The sequence below is a fragment of the Lipotes vexillifer genome, unplaced genomic scaffold, assembly GCF_000442215.2.
Source record: "Lipotes vexillifer unplaced genomic scaffold, Lipotes_vexillifer_v1.1 scaffold69, whole genome shotgun sequence".
NCBI lineage: Eukaryota > Metazoa > Chordata > Mammalia > Artiodactyla > Lipotidae > Lipotes > Lipotes vexillifer.
In genome coordinates this window covers 4,813,050-4,820,184 of record NW_006790942.1, presented here as the reverse complement: position 1 = coordinate 4,820,184, position 7,135 = coordinate 4,813,050, and positions in this window count along the sequence as shown.

Sequence of the window (7,135 nt, the reverse complement as noted above, 5' to 3'; positions counted from 1 at the left end):
AAGAATGCAGGGAGCCGTGCGGGTAGCTCAGGGGAGGACCCAGGGACCTATCAGTGGCAGAGCCCAGAAAGACGTGGCAAAAAAGATTCTCTGAAGAGCAGATGGCCATGGGGAGTGCAAAAGTTGGGGATGAAACTCCTGAGATCAAACGGGGCTGAGCTTACGAGAGCTGGGAGGGAAAGAAGGAACAAAGAGTGCTGAGGAGGGTCTAGCCACGGCAGAACTCAGAAACATGTAGCAAAAATGAGAGGGTCACCAGGTGTGGGGCAGGAGGCACGAGACGGGCACAGAAGCCTCCTGAGCCCAGTTCGCTTGGAGGGAGAAAAAGGTGTGGCTGCCTGGAGAAACCCACAGAAAGGCCATTTTTCAAGGAAACAAATATGGTCTTTGCGGTTGCAGAGAAGGGAGGTCTTTGAGGTGTAGGAAGGCTACCCAGACGGGACGTAGAATAAACCCATGGACTGTGCACTTGGAATTGCTAAGAGTCACAGGAAATTATCTAAAGTAGACAAATCAAGTCAGAGGTAAAAGCATATTTAACAGTACAAAGATAAGCATTAAAAATACCTCTGACTTAAATTGGGGTGGAGGAGGGGAGAGGGAAACAGACACAAGTTATCAATGTTGTCACTGTTCATACAAGTAAGCCCGCAGAGGTGGTCTAAGACTGAGGACATTACAGACAGCGAAATAACAGAACAAAAATACAACAGACATGCTTCCTCAAAAGCAGAAGTACCAAAACAAAAGGCAAAAGAACCAAACACAGACTGAAAGACAACACTATAAACCATAAACACAATAACACAAAATGTCAGAGTTAAGATCAAACCTGCCATTTCATTAACTGTAAATGGCTTAACTCACCAAAACTCTTAAGTAACTGTGTGTCAGGATGAAATGCTAATCAGAACTGCAGGTCCTCTCCAGAGCAACAATAATGAAAACACTTATACTGGAACCCATGGGAGAACAAAGTCAAAGAAAATGTGTAGTCTCGAGAAAAACTGAAAAAAGAAAGAATAAAAACAAATGAATTAAGCATATGAGTCAAAGTTAGGAAAAGAACAAAAAAAAATCCAATTTTATATATATGTAAAAGTATATATGTATATGTAAAATATACCTCTAACTAGAAACCAGACAAACTGACTGTAAAATTTATATGGAAAATAAAGAAACAGAGCCAGAAAAATTCAGAAAGAGGTGAGCAATAAAGGAGCATAACTATCAGATATTAATATGTAGTATATATATGTAGTATAAAAACTAAGTAATGGAAATGAACACACAGGGCATTGAAACAGAATAGAATGTTCAGAAAAAAGACTCAAACACTCAAATATGGGAATTAGTATATAAGAAAGACAGTGGAGAAAAGATGAACTTTTCAGTGGCATTATGTTGGGACACGTGTGTGGCCAACTGGAACCAAAATTAGATCTCATAACATACACTAGGATAAGTTCTCAATAGGTCAAAGATTTAAGTGTAAAAATGAAGTCATGGGAAGTACCAGAAGAAAAGTGGAAATTTCTTTTTAACATTAGAGTGGGAAAATCTTTCCAAAGTCATAAAAGAAACAATTGATAGTCTCAACTACAGAAAGAGGGAATATATCTGCATGGAGAAAACTTAACAGTACGAATAAGGTCAAAGAGAAATGACAAACTAGAGGAAAACTATTTGTACTTCAAATCATAGCAAAAAAGCAAATCTCCCTAATATAAAAAGAGCTCTTAGAATTTGATAAGGAAAAGACAAAGCACGAACAATGAGTTCACAGAAACAGAAACATGAATAATTCTTAAATAGATGAGAACTACTAATTAGAGATACTATTATCCATTACGGAAAATGAAAACATCACCCAAGTCTAAAAATTTGACAGGTATAATTGGTGAGACATGGGGAATTAGGCCCTCTCAGATATTGCTAATTACAATACAAGTTGCTATAAACTTTATGGAAAGTAATTTGGTTACATCTATTTAAATTCCAAAATCATTTACCCTGTGATCCAGTAATTCTACTTCTGGAAATTTGTCCTGTTGATATACTCATGGGTATATGCACACGTTCATTCACTGCAGCATTTCTGTAGCAGCAAAAGATTGAAAGCAAGTCAAGTATCCATCAATCAGAACTGGCTAGATGACAAGACGTCCATATAATAAAACACAGTGCACATGAACACAGAGAATAAATAAGGCTTTTACTGTTACAGAAAAAGCTGCATAATGTATTTTTAAAATTAAAAGCAACGTGTAAGACAGTGATGAAGGAAAATGAGTATGCCACACTATGCTTCCTTTCGTGAAAGAAAGAAGAAAAATAAGAATACATGTTCATATTTGTTTGTATTGTCATAAGAACTTTAGAAGGAAAAACAAAAATGAAATAAAAGTGGTTATCGGTAGGAAATGAGGTGGGTGAGATGGGAATATTCTTGAGAGTTTACGCTTCATATCTTCTATAGTAATTTGATGTCTGAACCCTATGAATGTATTGCCTATTCAAAAATAATAGAATTCAACAGTAACAAATATTTAAAAATGAAGTCAAACCTCAATCTGCACAAGTGTTCCTTAAACCACCTTGAATCCTCTCTTCCAATAGCTCCCCTCTCGTGTACATAAAAGCCCTGTCATTACCTTCAGCCAGCTTTCCTCGGGCCAACTAAATCATGGTAAACATGCTTTTCACTGTGCCGGGAAATTCATTTCCGTCTGACCTTTCTCAGGTTCAAAGCAGAGAGCAGCTGACTGGGCTGTGGCCTTTGAAGGAAAAAGACTAAAACGTGCGCAGGTTAAGTTGCATCCATCTGATGAACACCCAGATTTCACTCTCTGTCTCCTTCACAGCAGCTCTCATCACTCTTGCAATTACTATCTTTGCTGCTCAGAAAAGTCATCATCATCAGAGCTAAAATTTATTGAGTATTATGTACCAGGAACTGTATTTTACGTATATATCAAATTAAATCCTCACAACTACCCTATCATATTTACTATTATTATTATTATATTTTTCTTTTGCGGTACGCAGGCCTCTCACTGTTGTGGCCTCTCCCGTTGCGGAGCACAGGCTCCGGACGCGCAGGCTCAGCGGCCATGGCTCACGGACCCAGCCGCTCCGCGGCATGTGGGATCTTCCCGGACCGGGGCATGAACCCGTGTCGCCTGCATCGGCAGGCGGACTCTCAACCACTGTGCCACCAGGGAAGCCCATATGTACTATTATTATTATTTCCTTTTTATTTTTATTTTTTTTTGCGGTACGCGGGCCTCTCACGGTTGTGGCCTCTCCCGTTGCGGAGCACAGGCTCTGGACGCGCCGGCTAAGCGGCCATGGCTCACGGGCCCACACGCTCCGCGGCACGTGGGATCCTCCCGGACCGGGGCACGAACCCGTGTCCCCTGCATCGGCAGGCGGACTCTCAACCACTGTGCCACCAGGGAAGCCCATATGTACTATTATTATTATTTCCTTTTTAAATTTGAGGAGAAAAGCACAGAGAGGTTAAGAACTTGCCCAGGGTCACACAGCTAAGTGATTGGGCCAGAACCCATGTCCTTAACCATTCCACTCTGCCACGTAAGATGGTGGTGATGTCAGGGAATACCCTACTCTTAGCTTCATTATTTCAAATGTTTAAAGGATGTATTTTATCTAATTCATAAAAGTCAACCAAGAAAACTGCTGTTGGAGGGCATTACTTGGTGCAAATATTAGGATAGCGTCATTGGGGATGATTTTTAAAGGGAAACAGAAAAGGTATCTGAGAAAAATAATGTGATGCCCAATGCTGATAAAAGGAGATAGTTATAGAGTGTCCTTATTCCTTTCTTTCACATAAACCTGATTATAAGATAATGCTTATACACATATTCAGCAAGCATATATTTCATCATCCAGCATATCCTCAGCACCATGCCAGGCACAGAGGGAGAAAGCAAAAGTATAGACCCAAGAGTTGATATTACATTCTAGTTGAAGAGGTCATGCAAAACTAAATTTAAGATGTTGTGGATACCAATTTCATTACTGATAATATTAAATACATTTCCAAAATTTAAAATTTCCTGACAGTCTTGGAAAATGTTGGAATGTCCAGGGAATTAAGAAGGGCAAAAATACTCATTTATCTCTCTCTTCTTCCTCCTAATATCCTCGTATGTGACAGCAGATAAATTTTTCAAAGCATTTAGTCACAAGGACAAAGGGAATGAGAGAGAAAATTACAGAAACAAAATTTGGGAAGCTGGTAAATTCAGTATGCCTTAGAAAGCTTAATCCTGAGCCAGCATCTCAGGTTCTCCTGAACCAGAGATGCCACCTGAGTTATACCATAGAATACCCCAAAGTCTTAGCATTGGCTGTTTAAGTTCACAGAATCTGGCAACCAAGCTAATACCCTCCAGGCAGGGAAATATGAATAGTTCAAGAAACTAGACCTCAAGATACTGACAATGGAGATTCCCCAGTAAAACAGCCAGAATACCCTGCAGGAGTGAGGATTTCATTCTTAAAGGTACATTCACATGTGCACAGTTACCAGTCAGCTTTTTAGTGCCCCACTATTAAATAGGAGCAGGCAGCTTGGTTTATTTCTTTTATTAAAAAAGCCTTTAATATGAAAGAGGGAGATCAAAAAAATCTTAACTATCCTTAGAGAGACATATAAAAGGAGCTATTGGCTACTTGAAAAAAACAAGGTTCTATTTTTTTTAACCTAGAAAACAGTAAAGAGTGCTTGGAAGTTAAAGCTATAATAAAAATATAAGTTAAAATTCATTAGAAAAATTGACACATAAATATAAACAAATTTCTCAGAAAGTAGAAGAAAAGTAAAATATTGAAAATAGCAAGACAAGGCAATTGGAGGCTCAGTCTGGGAAGTCTAATATCCAAATTTTAGAAGTTCCAGGAAGAGAAAACATGGAAAATAGGAGAAAAGTATCAACAATTTAGGAAACAAAACTCTCCAGATTGAAAAGATGTAATATTGATTTCCCAGACAATGAATGAAAACACACTACAAGAAGGCATATCACGATAAGATTTTAGAACAATAGAGAAAGTCCTAAAAGCTTCCAGAAATTTTTTTAAAAATCCAGATCACATACCAGAGATAAGGATCCTAAAAGATAATAGAGGCTACTACTTATAAAATTCTGAGGGAAAAACATTTCCAACTTAGAATTCTATACCCAGCCAAACTATCAGTTGAATGGACAAGCTGACTAAAGACCTCTCCAGACATGCAAGGTCTCAAAAATTTACTACTATGCACCCTTTCTCAGGAAACTACCTGAGGGTTTACTCCACTAAAGCAAGAGTATAAACCAAAGAAGAAGAAAACATAGGATGCAGGAAATCAATACAATACGGAGACAAAGGGAGTCTCCAAGGCTGATGCTGAGTAAAGATGACAAGCTGTCAATTGTGCACTAGTGCAGATTAGAGCAGGTCCGAAGACTCAAAGACGGTAAAACAAATGAATATCTGTGTTTGAATGGACTGAAGGAACATTTCCACAATTTGAGGACAGTTTGGATTTAACTTAATGATGAGTACAGAGAAAACAAAGCAAATGAAACAAAAAGTTTACTAACTTTAGGGGACATGAAAAGTTGGGCAACACAAGAAAAGCAAATGCTGCATAAGAAACGATTCAGTTTAAAATAGCCGTGTATAGCTCTAATAATGCAATGTTGTATGTTGATCTAACAAAAGCTATAACATAAAAATGATGAAAGGTTCAATGGAGGGGAATTATGACTATAGGTAACAGGAATAGGAGTGAGAAAAAAACTAAATCCTAATTTTCCAAAGAGAGAAATCACTAAATAATACCTAAAACTAAAAAAATCAAGAAGTGTCCGCATCAGCACCCTGTTTAGAGGTGCAGATTTAGACACCAAAGCCGACAGCAAAAGAGAGTTAAAAGTGGTTACAAGACTCTAAGAGTTGGTATGGCATCCTAGAGGGATTTGGGGGGGGGGGCAATAATTCTAGTGCGATTATTTGACGCTTCAACTGACATTCATGTATAACTGATGAAAATCAAAACAAAATTTAAAAAACAAAAAGAAGAAATTGAGTGTGTGGCTGTGTCTTAGGAGAAGGTGGAGATAGGGACATATTTTAATGTGCTTTCTCTATGAAAAGAATCTTAAGAAACAAACAATATCAAAGTGATTGAACTAAATATTCCTTTTGATTACTCTGATACGTGTGCATCAACTCACTATGGGAAATCCATACTTTCTTTTTACTAGAGTAATAAAATAGTACAATCTCCCTCAGAAGCCTAAAAGAAAAAAAAAAAACAAGCCACCCATTCAGCTAAGGAAAGCAGAAGCTTAGTTTAGTCCTTTGAGAAGGACTAAACTACGGCAGGACAGCTTCCTGAACACTGCTGAACAGGGCATCAAATTACAAAGAGGGAAAACCTAAAGGTCTATGGAATAATAGAGTGCAGCCAGAAGAAACTTAAAGGGAAAGGAGGAAAATACTTGACAGAATAATGGCAGCCAGTGCCAGGAGCAAGTCCCCTTACAGAGGAGTCAAGTTACAGAATTTCCCTGACTTCAGAACTGGAAGTAGATTTTCCCCCTTTCAGGAATGGTGAATCATATCAGAAGACACTCCTCAGTCAGTCTGACGAAACATTTGTCAAACGCTGAGTAATCTTTAAGTCCTTAAGAAATGTCAATTCTGCCACAATATGAACAATAAGAATCTTTTTGAAGACAGGAAAATAGCCTGTTTTCTCAAATGAATGTCATGACAAGGGTCACATTGGTCTACTCTGGGTAGATCACATGACTATCATTCAGTGTCTACTGGAGTGTATCTTTCCACAATTATTGCAGAATTTCCTGCTACTGTAACTTGAGCTAGAATAACCCATTAATTACCAAGACAAATTTGTTTCTGCAACAGAGTCGATTAAATTCAGGCTTGAGTGGATTGTTTAGGATCTTCTCTTTTGGCTTTTCCTGCTGTCCATATTCTGGGCATTCTGGTACTTATCAGTCCCTCCACTAGGGCGTTAGGAGAGAAAATGATGGAGAGACATTCAACAGTTTATTCTTCTATTCTCTAACAGGTCCGCTCTCCAGTACTG